The following is a 17,037-nucleotide window of genomic DNA, read 5'->3' as shown; positions in this document are numbered from 1 at the left end:
GATTTTTAAAACTTGAATTACTCCTGAAGCTGTAACTTATAGGTGATGGAGAAATACTGCATCCTGAGCCAGACTTGATCGTGTGCCAGGCAACTGTCATATATTTGTTATCTCATTTGATTGTCGAAACCCTCCCAACAAAGTCAGACTTGTTAGCCCCAACTTAGAGAGGAGAAAACAGAGCTTCAGAGAGATGAAGGGACTTGCCCAGGGTCACACGAGCTCATGAGCAGCTGAAGTGGTATTTGACTGTCTCTGCCCTCCTCTCTCTGAGTCCTCAGGGGACTTCAAGTCCACTCTTTCTATCGACCACAGAATAACGCACCTCACTGCACTCCAAGCCTAGATCCTTTCTCCATCCTCTAGGTTCCATCTTCTTTAAGGCTTTGCCCAGGATATCCCAATAGGCTCAAAATGTATCCTGGGCATTTCCCACCCCATCTCAGAAGGTTGAGCCAAGCCCTGGGGATGCCAGCAGGTGGAGCAAGGGAGGCCAGTTCCAGTTTCCTGCAGGTGGTGGTGGGGTGTGTCTGCAGGAACGGAAAAAGGACCCCCTGGAGACCCTTGGGCGGGTGCTGCTGAGAAGGGCTGACATCCTTGACTCCTCTCTTCATTTTACATCCCAAATTCAAAGGTCAGCAAATCCTATGGACTCCACCTTCTACTTTCAAATCCTAACCAGAACCCACCCACTTCTCTCCACTTCCACTGTCACCACCCTGGTCCAAGCCACCATCATCCCTCTCCTGGACTGGTTCCTCAGCCTCCTTACTGGTCTTCCCTTGCCCCCTGCAAAGTCTATTGTCAACACAGCAGCCAGAATGATCTGTTAAATCAAAAGTCACATCATGTCTCTCCTCTGCTCAAAATCCTCCCCATCGCTTAAGTCCTGGCAATAGCCTGCGGGACCCTACCCCGTCAGGTCCCTTGCACCTCTCTGACTTTTCCCCTACTGCACTGCGCCTTGCTTGCTCCCTCCGTGCACAGGCCAGGCATGTTCCCACTTCAGAGCCTTTGCATGAGCTCCCCTCTCCGCCTAGACTGTTTTCCTCCAGATATCTGCATGCACCCCTCCCACCTCCCCTTAGAATCTGTTCACCTGCCTTCTGTTCCAGGAGCCCTCCCCAGCAGTCCTCCTCTCCCTTCCCCTGCTTTCTAGTTCTCCATGGCACTTCTCACAGTCTGATTCATCTTGTTTATTGTCTGTCTCCACCCATTAGAATGCAAGCCCCAGGAAGGCAGGGTTTTCTCTGTTTTGTTCGTTGCTGTACCTGCAGTACCTAGAACAGTGCTTGGCACGTCGTGGGTGCTCAAAAGATCTTTATGGAATGAACGAATACATGAATAAATCCTAAACTGAGGCCCCATCCCTCTAACAGAAGGAAGTGCATTCTTCCCCCAAGGCTGCCCTAGGTAATCTTAATGGAATCTCAAGGATGGTCCCCAGCGTGGCACGCGGTGAGCGTTGTTTTGTGATGGTGATGACGACGATTTTTGGCTTAAAGACCAGAAATTTATTGTTCCACAGTTCTGGAGGGGGGATGTCCAAATCGAGATGTCAGCAGTACTGGTTCCTGCTGCGGGCTGTGATGGTTATTATATTCACTTTCATTTTATTCCTCTGACAATTCCATTGTGTTCCCAAAAGTTTCAAATAATTTTTAAGAAAATAACCTTTTCATTTTAGAGTAGTTTTAGACTCACAGAAAATTTTCAAAGTTAACACAGAGTTTCCATATACCCCACATCCAGTGTCCCCTGTGGCTGATGTCTTACATTACTAGGGTACGTTTGTCACAATTAATGAACTAATCTCGATCCATTATTGTCAATGAATTCAGTTTCTTTTCTGTTCCAGGATCCCATCCAGGATACCACATCTTGTTGTCATGTCTCCTTAGGCTCCTCCAGTCTGAGGCAATTTCTTTGGTTTTGATTACCTTGACAGCTTTTTTTCTTTTTTTTGGAAAGAGCTCATAACAGATTTATTAAATATGTTCTTTAGTACTCTTTTTTTTTTTTGCCTCGGCAGTTTTGAGGAGTATTGGTCAACTGTTTCACAGAAAGTTCCTCAATTGGGTATGCCTGATATTTTTCTCATGGTTAGACTGGTTATGGGTTTTGGGGAGGAAGACCAAAGTGGCAAAATGCCATTCTCATCACATCATAGCAAGGGTACATGCTACCAACGTGATGTGCAGGCTGTTAATCTTGATCACCTGACTGAGGGAGTGTTTGCCAGGTTTCTCCACTGTCAAATATTCTTTCCTCCACCCCTTCATACTGTCCTCGTTGGAAGGAAGTCACTATGCACAGCCTACACTTAAAGATAGGGAGTTATGCTCTATGTAAGTTATTTGGAATTCTTCTGCATGTGAGGTATGTCTCTTCTCCCCTATTTATTTATTCAATCATTTATTTATATCAGTGTGGACTCATGGATATTTATTTTATACTTTATAATCCAATACTACGTTATTTATTTTCTTGCTCAAATTGTTGCATCTTTGGAACTCCGATGGAGTTCCAATGGAAGATCTTCCAGTTAGCTCCTGTGTCCCTTTGATGAATCTCCGTTGCTGTGTGTGTGTGTGGTATGTGTGCATATGCGTGTTTCACACTGCCTTATTTTCTGGCACTCTAAGATGGTCCGGGCTCATCCTAGTCCTGGAATCAGCCATTTCACCAAGGAACTCTGGTTTCTTTTATTGCAGAATGATAGAAACTAAGATCTGGGCACTGAATGTGTTCATTGCCACTGGGGTGTCGTTGCTTCTAGGCCCTTTCAGCTGACAGAGCAAACAAACATATGTGCTTTTAGTCATAGAAGGTCAGCAGGGTTGACTGAGCTCAGCATCTTTTCCCTTCATCTCCTTCATTGAGGTTATTTCACACATTTGTAACACAAATACAGTTAGATTTTTTTTTGATCGTAGTCTGTCTCTCATCTTGGGATGCCCCAACTTTTAAATTTGCATACTTTAAGGTTCAATCTTTGTGCTATAACTTTCTACAGATTTTGACTGTTAAAAAAGAAACAATGGGGTGGGGGCTGGCCTGGTGGCACAAGCGGTTAAGTGCACGCGTTCTGCTGCGGCGGCCCAGGGTTCGCTGGTTCAGATCCCGGGCGCGCACCGACACACTGCTTGTCAAGCCATGCTGTGGCAGCATCCCATATAAAGTGGAGGGAGATGGGCACGGTTGTTAGCTCAGGACCAGTCTTCCTCAGCAAAAAGAGGAGGATCGGCAGATGTTAGCTCAGGGCCGATCTTCCTCACAAAAAAAAAAAAAGAAAGAAACAACAGGGGCTAGCCCAGTGGTGTAGTGGTTAAGTTTGAGCACTCTGCTTTGGCAACCCAGGGGTTTGTGGGTTTGGATCATGGGGGCGGACCTAGGCACCACTTATCAAGCCATGCTGTGGCAGGTGTCCCACATATAAAGTAGAGGAAGATGGGCATGTGTGTTAGCCCAGGGCCAACCTTCCTTGGCAAAAAGAGGAGGATTGGCAACATATGTTAGTCCAGGGCTAATCTTCGTCACCAAAAAAAAAAAAAAAAGAAAAGAAAAGAAAGAAAGAAACAACAGGCCCCAAATGGAGTCACTTGTGCTAAGCCCGACATCAGCAAACCAAGACTTAGCTGCAGTCTCAGCCTCTCCCAGGAATTTAACCAGCCCTTCCGGAATTTCCTGGTCAGCAGTAGTGAGGTAATCTGACTGATAGACTCCTTCCATCCTCCAAAGAAAGATGAGGTAATCTGTTTGTTCCTTTTCCCTGCCCGCTTCTGCCTATAAAAGTCTCCCATTTTGTATAGCTCTTCAGAGTTCCTTTCTATTTGCTAGATGAAATGCTGCCTGATTCATGAACCGTTGAATAAAGCCAACTTGATCTTTAAATTTACTCAGTTGAATTTTGTTTTTTTAACATGACAAATGCGTAATACCATGTATGTACCATTACTATATCATATAAGAGAGTTTCTTGGCCCTAAAATATCCCCCATGCTTCATCTGTTCAACCTCTCTGCTCCCCCAGTCCTCTGGCCACCACTGATCTCTTTACTCTCTCTATAGTTTTGCCTTTTCCAGATTGTCATATAAATGGAATCATACAGTATATAGCCTTTTCAGGCTGGCTTTTTTTCACTTAGCAATATACATTTAAAATTCATTCATGTATTTGTGTCTTAATAGCTCATTGGTTTTTATCTTTGTACATCATTCCATTGTATGGATGTACCACAATTTCTTTATCCATTCACCTATTGAAGGACATCCTGGTTGCTTCCAGTTTTTGGCGATTATGAATAAATCTACTGTAAACATTCACATACAGGTCTTTGTGTAGACATAATTTTCAAATCAGTTGGGTAAATATCTAGGATTACAGTTGCCATATCATATGGTAAGACGAGGTTTAGCTTTGTCAACCTGTCAAACAGTCTCCAAAGTGGCCGTACCATTTTGCATTTCACCAGCAACGCATGAGAGCTCCTGTTGCTCCACAGCCTTGTGGGCACTCGGCATTGTAAAGGTTATTTTGAATTTTAGTCTTAATGGGTATGTAGTGGTATCTTATTGATGTTTTAATTTGCTTTTTTCTAATGTTAAATGATGTTGTGCATCTTTTCATATACTTATTTGCCATCTGTGTATCTTCTTTGGTGAGGTGTCTGTTCATATATTTGCCCATTAAATTTTTTTTTTTTGTAATTTTTGAGTTTTCAGGATTTTTTGTGTGTATTTTGTGAGGAGATCAGCCCTGTGCTAACATTTGCCAATCCTCTTCCTTTTTTTTTTTTTGCTGCGGAAGACTGGCCCTGGGCTAACATCCATGCCCATCTTCCTCCACTTTATATGGGATGCCGCCACAGCATGGCTTGCCAAGCAGTGCATCGGTGCGCGCCTGGGATCCGAACCGGCGAACCCCGGGCTGCCGCAGCAGAGCACGCGTACTTAACTGCTTGCGCCACCGGACCGGCCCCTTTGTGTGTATTTTGGATACAAGTCTTTTATCCAATATGTGATTTACAAATATTTTCTCGCAGTGGGTAACTTAATATTTTCCTTCTTTTAGCAGTATTATTCACAGAGCAAAGGTTTTAATTTTAATAAAGTCCAGTAATTAAACTGGGGGGGGAGATTATGCTTTTGGTGTTGTATCAAGAAGCTCATCACCAAACTCAAGGTGGCATAGATTGTGTCCTATTTTTTTCTTCTAGCAAACTCTAGAAAGCATCCAGCCTAACCATGGTGCTTTGTTAAGAGAGTATATTGTAGTTGATCTGATTTCTCCATGAGAAAAGGCCTTTTTTCCCCCTTAAATAATCCACAGAAATAAGACTGTGAACACCACAAAATGGATCCTGCTTATTATGGGTGAATTGTGTCCCCTCGAGTTCATATGTTGGAGTGCTAACCCCCAGTACCTCAAAATGTGACTGTATTTGGAGATAAGGCCTTAAAGGGGATGATTAAGCTAAAATGAGCCTGTTAGGGTGGGCCCTAATCCAACACGACTGGTGTCCTTATAAGAAGAGGAAATTTGGACACAAAGAGACACCAGGGATGTGCATGCACAGAGGAAAGACCACGTGAGGACACAGGGAGAAAGGGCCCATCTGCAAGCCAAGGAGAGAGGCTTCAGGAGAAATCAACCCTGCTGACACCTCGATCTCAGACTTCCAGTCTCCAGACTGTGATAAAAAATAAATTTCAATTGTCTAAGCCACCCAGTCTATGGTATTTTGTTACAGCAGCCCTGGCAAACTAATGCACTGCCATAGTGAAATATTATCAGAATATGGCTAAAAGGCTCTTCATTCAGGATGTGTTGAGAGCTGGGTAAGTGGCCTTGGCCAAAGAGGGCAAAGGAGAGCAGACAGGGATCGACTGGGAAAACCCAGACATCAGTTTAAAATAGGCAGGCGTCTTCCTCTCTCCACACCAAGTCTACCTGACTCATCGAGCCACTCTGGACTGAGGAGACACAGTCCAAACCGAGCATGAATATCTTACAGTCATGTCATGCACTCCTACCCAAAGCGTTTGAGTATATCTGCACTATGACCTCAAGACCACGGGTGACAAGGGCAGGGGAGTAGGTGACTGCCTGCTGGGTGGTGGGACGGGGTCCATTCCTACTAGCTGAAGTTGACCAATGACATAATGGCATTTTGAGGGCAGGCTTGATGATTGGCGTGGGGCCATGCTATGGGTTTCACCAACAACTTGGATAGTGTATTAGTCAGAGTGATTAATGCTAGCTACTGTAAAAAACGACCTCCAATCTCAGTGGCTTAACTTAATAAAATTTCATTGCTCGCCTACATCACAGTGTGGCATGGGTTGGATGGCTCTCCTGGGTTGAGGGGAGGGCTACTTCCAGGAAAAGATGCAGAGTTCTAGATCCTTCTATCTTGTGATGTTGACGTCTTAAATATGTGGTCACTTCTCCAGAGGTCACTGCAGAAGGAGAAGAGATTGCCAGAGGATTGTGCCAGAATGTTTTAAGGGCTTGGTCTAGAAGTGACCTACATTTCTTCTGCCTACTTTTCAATGCCCAGAACAAACTTCAAGGGAGCCTGGGAGATGTAGTCTTCCCTTGTGCCCAGGAAGAGGAAGACCCGTGGCAAGCACCTGGCCTTGTCTCTACCACAGAAAGGGACACTTAATTTCCTACCCAGCCTGCAAATGTTGGGATGTTGGGGAAGATGGTGGGTGGAGACTCAGCCTCCAGAGTCAGGGATGCTGGTTGCAACAATTATTTCAATCTAACAAGATAATAGGAGAGTTGGCTTAGTAGTAAAGAGGGCAAAAGCTGGGGGCTTACTTGACCATGGATCTGGTGTGAATTAAGGAGGGGGCTTGTTGGGGGAGAGGAGGGTGGCATGATAAGCAGCAAGGGGACTGTAAATCCCACTGGCACGCCATAGGGAGTGTTAACAATACAATAGTGAAGCACAAAGTAGCTGTCATGCCAGGTTGAGGCAGGCCCGACCCTCTGCTCAGCCCCTGTCCCAGGTCAGAAGTGAGATCAACCCACTGGGAGCACCTTGTCTCTCATACTTTTATTTCCCCCTTGTCTGTTTCTTCTCTCCTCACTTTAAAGTTATTTTATCTTGTTTTGCATGTCTATGTAAACCATCTCCAGTCCTTCCTGGAGTAAGACAGGGTGATATAAATAAATGTATGGGAGAGAGTCTGACAGAGTGAGAAGTGGCCCTTACCAGGCTTATACCCATTGTTCTTCCCCCGATCCTCATGGCAGCTTTAGATGGGCTCTTGGGGTGGGGGGAGATTTAGCCTTAAAAGAGCCACCTTTTTGTCTTTCACCCTCCTAAGTAGACTTTAGTGTGTCTGTTGGAAAGAGAAAGGTCTGAAAGCCAAACTATTCTTTTGGTGTCAAGTTGGGTATTTTGGAAGGGAAAAAAAATACTGCAAAATCTTGTGGTTTACACCATAAACCACAGAGTGGGACTGTTTGCACTGGGCCTAAGAGCCCGTGTCACACTCAAGAGAAGTAAGAGTGAGCAGTAGGCAAGCAGGGGAGACTCAAGAGGGAGGCTTGGAGGAACAGACTCGCTGCCGCATTGGAACCTGGGTCACGGGAGCTGAGCTGAGTCCAGTTACGGGGAAACAAAGGAGGATGCATCAGGCACATCCGACTGTGGGGCTGTGTGAACTCCTATCAGCTGCTCACGCTCCCCTCTCGGGGCTCCACTCCACTCCTGGGAGCATCATCAGAGTGGGACAGTCAGGGCGATTGATGCTAGCTGCTGTAACAAACAACCTCACTGTGTTTGTGTGTGTGACAAACAACAAACTCTGTGTACCTCAGACGCCTCTCCCTCTGGTCCCCTTGCTTCGGGCTAATGGTTCAAAACCACTTCTGACACTGCAGGCTCAGAGCTCTCCCTCCTCCAGGCTGCAGAGCTTGTAAGCTGCTAATCCTGGTAATTATGGGGCTCCTGGCCCCCCACGTGCCATCTGTAGCGGGCTCTGAGGAGGAGCTGCCCCGGTGGCTTGCTGGCCCAGAGGAGCCATCAGAACCTGGTGGGCTAGTCCATTGTTATTACTGGAGCCCGGATAGTGGGCCCTTCACTCCCCCAGGGACATCTCACGGAGTCTGTGGGACGCTCATTCCAGGCTCCTCACCATGGCCTCCCTGTTTGAGCCTGCCTGGAGAGATTAGCAAACAGTTCCTCTCTATGGCCTCCACGGCGGCCCTCTTTCCTGCCCCCCGAGTTAGGTTGACCATCCTAACTTGGCCTTCTTTGCCAGCTCCTCTTTTTCTGCCAGCCCCGTGATGTCGCAGAACCTCTGCCCCTTCTCTCCCTACACCCTCTTGCTCTTCCTAAGGAATCTCATCAATTCTGGGTGACCTTGCAGGACTGTGCGACCGCAGTTTTGCGGCTAAAATTTCCTCCCCCTTCCTTTGAATACACATTTGCTTGAACCTACACCAGGAGACGGCTGCCAGGAAGGAATTTTATTAATAGATCTGCCTTTGAGTCTGGGAAATGAAGGACATCCACCACGAGCTCCTGCCATGCCCCGAGCATCCCGTGTTTTCACTGTTGCACCTGCATTCATCCTGGGCTTAATCTGAACTTTTTTGGGCATTTTTGACATATTCCTCCCATCAGTCCAGATATAACAATGTATCAGAGGCCCACTTATTGAGTGCCTACCCAGCACTCATGCCCCTTTCTAATATTTCCCAGAATATTCCCCTAATATTCTGTCTGGAATCTTCCTCTCCCCTGAGCAGCTCATGTGATTTAGGAGAATTTGATCCTCCCTGCAGCTTCAGCAGGGGCCCTCATTTAACTCACCAAATGGCACATTCCATCTTCTGGCACCATCATTTGTTCAGGAGTGAGCCTATGACTCAAGCCAGCCAGGGTGACTCTCTCAGCACTCCTACTTGAAATGCCAGGGTAAACCTGCCCACTTTCCCCTCATTGGAAGTGAATGTGGAAGCATGAAGGCTGGCAGCCATCTCACCACCAGGAGGAAAGGTGGTCTGAGGATGAAGCTGATACTCGGGTGGCAGAGTGAGGGACAAAAAGAATCACTGTCCTTGACGATGCCATTGAGCTGCTGATTCAAACCATTCCTGAAGCCTGCCCCATCTCTGGACATTCCAGTGGCAGAGGCCAAGAAGTCTTCTTTGTTGTTTAATCCACTTTGAGTTGGGCTTACAATTACTTGCAACACAAAGAACCCTGATACTCCAAACCTCTGTTACCAGAAATACTTCCCACTTTGTTTTTCTGTATTGATCACATTTGTTAACTTTGCATCTATGATATTTGTGGCCAATATTGGTTGAATGTGCTTTACCTGCGTTATCTCAAGTAATCCTCACGACAACCCTTTGAGGTCGATTCTCTCCCCCTTACTTTACAGGTGAGGAAACTGAGACTCACAGAGATTAAGTACCTAGCCTAAAACCATACAGCTGGAGGGGATGGATCCCAGGCTGGAAGCCAGGAAGCCTGATTCCTGAGCTCAGACTCGTAACCCCTACGTGACCTCCCATCCAGTATTTTCATTCTGAATTTCTTCCTCACTGACATTCATGTCTGCCCTTCACAGAGCCCAGTGTCAGTCCTGATCCACTTGCTGTCAAGCGTGTTAATGAGGAAGTCATGATTCTGGGACACTGAGCAGAAATTGCCATTCATTTCTCCCCCAGCTCTGAGACAGCATTTACAACGTCGTCCCTCATCCTCCTCCAGCCTCTTTCTGTGTGTCGTACAAATAAAACAAGTGCAGCACAAATCATGTGCACGTTATATGCGGGCATGGACCGTCCTCCATCAGTCGCCTGTGATCACTTGCTTGTCTGTCTTTTCTCTGGTGGTCAGGTGGCTTCTCTTTTCTGAAAACGTCTCAGAGGTCATCCTGGCACAGTTCAGCCCCAACTCAATGTCCAGGGCTGGATGTTCCTTTGGCTTAGCACTGCTAGCCAAGGGATGACCAGATTCCAACCGCAAGACTAATTCTTGGTCTCAATTAGTGTAGAAAACTAGAATCTCTGTTGAGAGGCATTAAGATGGTGGCTGGAATAGGATCTCTAGATTCAGCAAATAAAAATACAAGATGCCCAGTTAAATTTGAATTTCAGATAAACAACAGATAATCTTTTAGTATAACTATACTTATACTCTCGTTCGAGAGAGACAACAGCTGATGGTGAGTGGCAGTCTTGGTGACCAAAGCAAAGGAGCATTTGGGGTGACGAGAGCTGTGCAGTGCCCCAGGTTAAGACCAGTTCAGAAGTGATGAGCAGGGGCTGGCCCGGTGGCATAGCAGTTAAGTGGGTGCGCTCTGCTGCGGCAGCCCAGGGTTCGCCGGTTCGGATCCCGGGCACGCACCGACGCACCACTTGTCAAGCCATGCTGTGGCAGCGTCCCATATAAAGTGGAGGAAGATGGGCACTGGATGTTAGCTCAGGGCCAATCTTCCTCAGCAAAAAAAAAAAAGGGGGGGGAGAATTGGCAGATGTTAGCTCAGTGCTGATCTTCCTCACAGAAAAAAAAAGTGATGAGGAAACGGAGATTCTGTCAAATCCCCTCTTACGTGGTAGCTGAACAGAGCTGCTTTAAGGGACAGCAATCTAGGTCACAAAGGCCAGGTGAAAATTTGGAAGTGTAAGCTGGCCACACCTTCATGGTGCTCCAAGCTGGCTAATTATGACACGCTGTGGCTCCACCTACTGGCCAGAGGAATTTTTGTTTTGGTGATATCCAGGATACAGATTTCCTTTGGGTGTAATTCATCCTTTCTCTTTCGTTCATTCAACACACTTTTATTGAGCATCTACTGTCAGTTAGGCACTAGAATAGTAGCTACCAATACAATAGTAAGCAAATACAGACCCAATCCTCACCCTCCGACAAAAATACTTTATGTTCCTTTTAAAGTTTTTCTTCTTTTTTCCTCCATTGTAAAATTCCTCCTAACCAACAAATCACTGATTGAAAACAAGTATCATGTGCCATTTGCCTGTTGCGAGGGTAGCTATCATGTCCTGTATCCCATTTCCACAGTGTTGCCTCAGTCATTCCCTTGGGGACAGTGGATCATGGTATACAAGGTGGTTGATCCTGTCAACCGATCTTGCAGCAGGTAAAAAACTGATACCACAGGTCCAGTTTCAGGGGCTGACAGGAGGGTGTAGGAACGCTCCAAAGAGGGATTCTGTGCTACATGTTTCACAGGTGATATAATCTTTTCTATCACACTTGAATTAACTTTTGGTTTTCAGCTTAAACAGTGTGTTTTCTCCTATGCTATTTATAAAATACAGGTGTCAAGGTTTATGCTTTGAGGTTTTGAAGAACAGAGGGAAAGAATAAAATGCCAGAAACACATGAGTTTCAGGAACTGACTGACCACTGAGAGATTTATCCTGAGAAAATAATTATTATTTTTTTTTGTGTGTGAGGAAGAGCAGCCCTGAGCTAACATCTGTTGCCAATCCTCCTCTTTTTGCTGAGGAAGACTGGCCCTGGGCTAACATCCATGCCCATCTTCCTCCACTTTATATGGGACGCAGCCACAGCATGGCCTGACAAGCGGTGCGTCAGTGCGCACCTGGGGTCCCAACCGGCAAACCACGGGCCGCGGCAGCGGAGCGCGCGCACTTAATGCTTGCGCCACCGGGCCAGCCCCTGTGAGAAAATAATTAAACCTAGAAAAACAAAAGCTATGAATATGTTACTTGCAAAACTATCTATAATATTAAAAAGTAAGAAATAATACAAATGTACAACAGTAAGGTAATATTAAGTTCATTATACTACATCCCTGATTAATAACTAAAACTATCTAGATAGAGGAAAAATACTTATGATAAACTAAATAAAAGAAGCAAAATTTGAAATTTTCTAGGCACTATGATTACAGCTATGTAAACCTTTTAAATGGATATAAAATTCATATTTTCATATGTTCATAGAAATACACAATAATAAAGTAGCAGTTAAGATAGTAAAATATAGTCTTTTTTCTTTGCTGTTATTTATATATTTCCATAAAATTTAAAATGAGTTTAAATAGAAAAATATGAGGTGGGGGAAAACGAGCTGAATGACTACAAGTTTCTGTTAGGATTAGGATATTTTCAGTTGCAAGTTACAGAAAAGGTAACTCGACATGGTTTAAAAAAATAAGGGGGACTTTTGGCTCATTGAGTAGGAAGTCCAGAGGTGGAGTAAGCTTCAGGCACAGTTCATTCAGGGCTCTGACTTCATATCTCTGTGCCTCTCTCAGATCTGCCCTCCCCAGTGCGTAGGCTTCATCCTCAAACTGGCTTCCTTCATAGTCCCAAGGTGAGAGATGTGAAGCTACAGGCATCCTCTTTAATATCTTTATGTACATCTGGGGGAAAGGAATCCCAGGTTCATTGAACAGGAATCCTAGCTTCACTCTAATTGGCTCACTCGCATTCCAGAGGCTGGTCATGCCTTGGTTGAATTTCGTCTTGAAAAATTATTGTGATAAGGAGGACAGAATTATCCTGATTGGCTGAGACCAATTAGGACCCACCTCTAGAGCTGGGAATAGTTCAGTCCTACCAAAGAGCATGTAGAGAGAGGCATAGGAGACACGTTGAGTAGGAAACCTCAGTGTTCACTACACCACATATGTGCAGAAGATTGTCATGAAAAGCAGGAATGTGTGTTGGAAGGCAGGTAAGAATTTAATAGTGCCTTGGCTACACACTTTAAACGTCTCCTTTCTCTTCTGAATGATCTCAGTCATCACAGGAAGAAGTTCCAGATGAATTAGAGATAAAAATGTAAAACAACTATAAGAAATATTGGAGAATATATTTTTGTATATGTGTGTGTGTTGTTGTTTTGGTGCATGTAATATTGGAGTAAAGAATACCTTGTTAAATAAGATACAAAAACAAAAGCCACAAAAGAAAAGGTTGATAAATATAAGTACTTCAGAATTTAAAACCTCTGTGTGACAAAGACACCATAAACAAGGTTAACAGATATGTGACATATAGGAGAAAATATCTGGAATTTATGTCAGAGACAAAGGATTAATATCCAGAATACATTAGAGAATAATTTCCCTCTATTTCTTCCTTTCAGTAAAAACAAGCTTCCAAGTGCTAGCTGGACACAAGGCAGCACAGCCAAACACTACATTTCCCAGCTCCCCTTGCAGCCAGGTATGGCCACGTGACTAAGTTCCGGCCAATGGGATCTGAGCAGGAAAGGCTAAGTGCAAATTTCAAGTTCCATTCTTAAAAGGAAACAGCTCTTCATTTCCTTTCCCTTTTCTCAGGGGCTGGAAGGTGGTGACCTTGGGGTAAGGACAAACTGTGCACAAAGTGCCCTGGGGTGCCACATCAAACTCATAGGGGTGCTGTGGGATATCTTAAAATTTTGATGAAACAAAGCAACATCTGTGTAGCACATGAAATGCTAGCTTGAGCTAGTTTGCATTTTCAGCATTAGATTGCTCAATTCCTGATGTCGCATCTTTGCAGAGATGGATTTAGAAAGCAAGTGCCACTGGAATATCTATGTGGAGCAGGAAATGAGAAGGGTGCTTTCCAATCTGATTTTAAAGTTTGGTAAATCGTACGGTGTGCAGGGGGCACTAAGTTGTTAGGACATAAATACTTATGAAGCTGTTTAGAGCTAATTATTTAATAGATGGGATTTTCAGATATTTCTTTTAGCTTAGGAGCTCTGTGAAAAAATTTCTAAGTCACTTATGGGTACTGTGAACAGAGGAAGTTTGGGAAGTTTTGCCTAGAGGTGGAGCAACAAGATAGGAAGACTCTGGGTCCTTGTGTGATCTTGTGGATCTCTGGGAGCAGAGCTGCCTACCGCTCCTGCACTGTCCACCTACCTCTGGACTATTGCATGTGAAAGAAAGAAACTTCTTTCCTATTAAAGCCATTGCATTCTGGGGCCTTTCTGTTACAACAGCATAGCAGACATTGCAGGTGCCCTGTCCATATCCCCACAGCCCACTGTGGAGGTCACCTGCAGAGGGTTCCTCTACATGCTGGTGGCTTCCTGAGTCTGCCCCAGGGCATTCTCTGTACTTGGGGCTGGCCTGGCCTAGGGGTGAGCAGGCCAGAAGGACTAGGGAGTTACTCCCCTGGAGTGGTTGGGTGAAGACTCCAGCTGCTTTGCCCTTCAGTGGAACAACTCCGAGGCATGTTCTATGGAGCCTCTCAGAGGATCCCCCCTGGGACTGAGCCCCAGATGCCCAGCCCTACTCATCAACATCTGCTTTCTTGGCTTTCCACCCTTCTCTCTCACTTCCCCAATCCCTCACCATGTTTCCTGAGAACACCTCCAAAAACAAACTACTTGTACCAAATCCTTGTCTTGGGGTTTGCTTTTGGGTGAACCTAAACTAAGAGAAGCAGCTTAGCTTGTACCCTAACAAGTACAGAAAATATGTAAATAAGTACTGCAAGGCAACAAGAAAATGGTAAACAACTCAAATAAAAACAGCAAAGGATAATTGTCAGCAATTCACAATAGAGGGAAGTCAATTGGCCAATAAACACATAAGATGTTCAACGTAACTAGAAACTGGCCAGTTGTCATTACGACAGCCCAGCACGGTAATTAAGAACACTGACTAAGTCTTGAGCCCAACGGTCTGAGTTTGAATCGTGGCTCTAATACCTTCCAGCTCTATGACCCTCGGAAAATTATTTAACTTCTATTTGCCTCCGTTTCTTCATCTGTAAAAGTGGTATGATAATGATAATACTTTCATTATTAGATAAGATAGAGTTACTATATAGATTATGATAAATATTTAAAAATTTTAAAGTGCTCAGGACAGTACATGGAACACAGGAAGTGCTATGTAACTGTTTATTGAGCAAACAAATAAAATGCCATTTCACCATCAGAATAGTAAATATTAAAGGAGTTGATATATTAAATGTTGACAAGGGTTTGGAAACAGGGTCTCTCAGACATTTGTAGCTGAAAAGCAATTTAGTAGCACTTATTAAAATGAAAAATGCCTATACATTCTTCAGCCCAGAAATTCTACTTCCTGTAGCTGCCCTAGAAAAAGTCCATCTACTTGTGTGTAATGAAGCTCATGCAGGTATTCCCACTGAAACATTGTTTGTAATAGCAAAAAACTGAAATTAACCCAAATATTTAGTAATAGAACAGTTATATTAGAGGTTGCAAACTGGTGGCCTTTGGGCTCAATTTGTCCTGCAGGTGTGTTGTGCATAGTCTGAACAGTGTTTTAAATCTTGAATTGGTTGCCAACATTAAAAAATTAGGAGATTTATGTTACAAAAATATAGATTCTCAAATAGTCTTAAAACACCGGAATTCAAGTTAATTCTTTGGTCTGTGAAAATAGCTACTTCTGCTTACAACCAAACACACCTGCTCCACTTTGTCACTTTACTGACTTGTTACCTGCATAGCCCCTGTAGGCACTGGAGTTTGGGACCCTGGCAGATGAGTTATGGCTCAGCTTAGTAACAAAATGTAGATAATGAAGTAAATACAATGTGGTAGATATATACATAGTGGTGTGGAAAGATCACCAAGACAGATTGTTGAGTGAAAAAAAAAAAGCAAGATGGAGAAGTGTTATGTCTAAGATAATGCCATTTCTGTAAACAACAATGAATTATCTGTTTGTATATATAGACTATAATGTAAACTACAAAGTTCAGAGATTTTTGTTTTATTGCTATGTTCCCAGTGCCTAGAATAGTGCCTGGCATATATTGGGTACTCAATACATATTTGTTGAATAAATATATATGTAAATCTATAAAAGAGTTTTGGAGGATACACACTAAATACGTGATTAATTCTGTCAAGGGACTGGGATTGGAGAGGGGTGGTGGTCAGGGAGCTTTCTGGTTTTGTTTTGTATAGTTTGACTTTTTTACAAGAACATAACATTGTACTACTTGCATAAATTTTCAAAAAATTAAAGAAAGGCAACCTAGCACAAAATACCATAGGTGATCAAACCGAAATTCAAAGTTAGTCTCAACTGAAACCATCCAGAGAAAAATGAATGGGGATAAAAATAAAGTTCTGCATTTATGAGCAAAAAAAGCTAACTCAAGATACTTCACCACCAGCTCAGAATTAACCAGCAGGGTGATGAGTCAGCTGGAGACACTCATGAAATCCAGCCCACTCTGGATATGTGAAGAGGCTCTGTCCACAGCCACAGTCTTCTCTGGTGGCATCATGTCTTCTGATTTTTGTTTTTCAATTCTGTGTCCACAAGTTCATAAAGGCCTTGGCACACAATGTATCAGGAGGAAGTGCCCAGCTTGGTAAGTTTTTTGAAAAGGAATCAAGGAACTGGGGTAGGTAGCAAAGACAGGAAAAAAGAAGAGCTTTAAGGCCAGTGTTCAGAGATCAGACATTTCCTCTCAAAAGGGAGGATAGGCCTGGCTCAGTTACAGACAGGTTTTCAGAGGCATCAAGAATAGACTGGTCTCAGCGGGTTCAGAGGCGTTCAGAGCAAAGGAACAGCCCACAGGGGACTTCTCAAAGCTATGTTTGGAAGCAGCTCTTCTCACCCCAGGTTCAACTATCACTAAACAGCCTTCCTTCTTATCCTCCAGGTTTGTCGTCAAGCAATTGTCACTGCTCCCCGGGGAAGGATGTTCAGAGCTCTTCAGAGACAGCAGGAGCAGACTCTGGAACGGTTCGGACAGATCCCAACGGTGTGGTGGGCAGAAAGCAAAGCAAACGCTGTTCACCACAAAGACACAGCGTAGGAGCCCCTAAGTGTGCCCGCCCTGGGCCGCCCGGGACCGTGCCCGGCTGGGAGCCGGACCCTGACTGGGCTCGACCCAGGCCGCTGGGCGGCTCGGTCGGCTTCCCAAAACTGATGTTCTCGCCCGTACCAGGCCTGAGACGGTCTTTTTGTAAGATTTCTTGCAACAGCGCTCTAAAGTTCGACTTTCCAGCTGTCAGATGAGACAAGTCTGGGAGAACCCACACAAGCACAGACGAACACCCACAACAACCCAGC

The sequence above is a fragment of the Ceratotherium simum genome, chromosome 26 (genome assembly GCF_057802395.1).
Source record: "Ceratotherium simum simum isolate JZ-2026a chromosome 26, ASM5780239v1, whole genome shotgun sequence".
In the NCBI taxonomy this organism is placed as follows: Eukaryota; Metazoa; Chordata; class Mammalia; order Perissodactyla; family Rhinocerotidae; genus Ceratotherium; species Ceratotherium simum.
The sequence above is the reverse complement of the archived record's forward strand: the minus strand, read 5'-3'. Positions refer to the sequence as shown.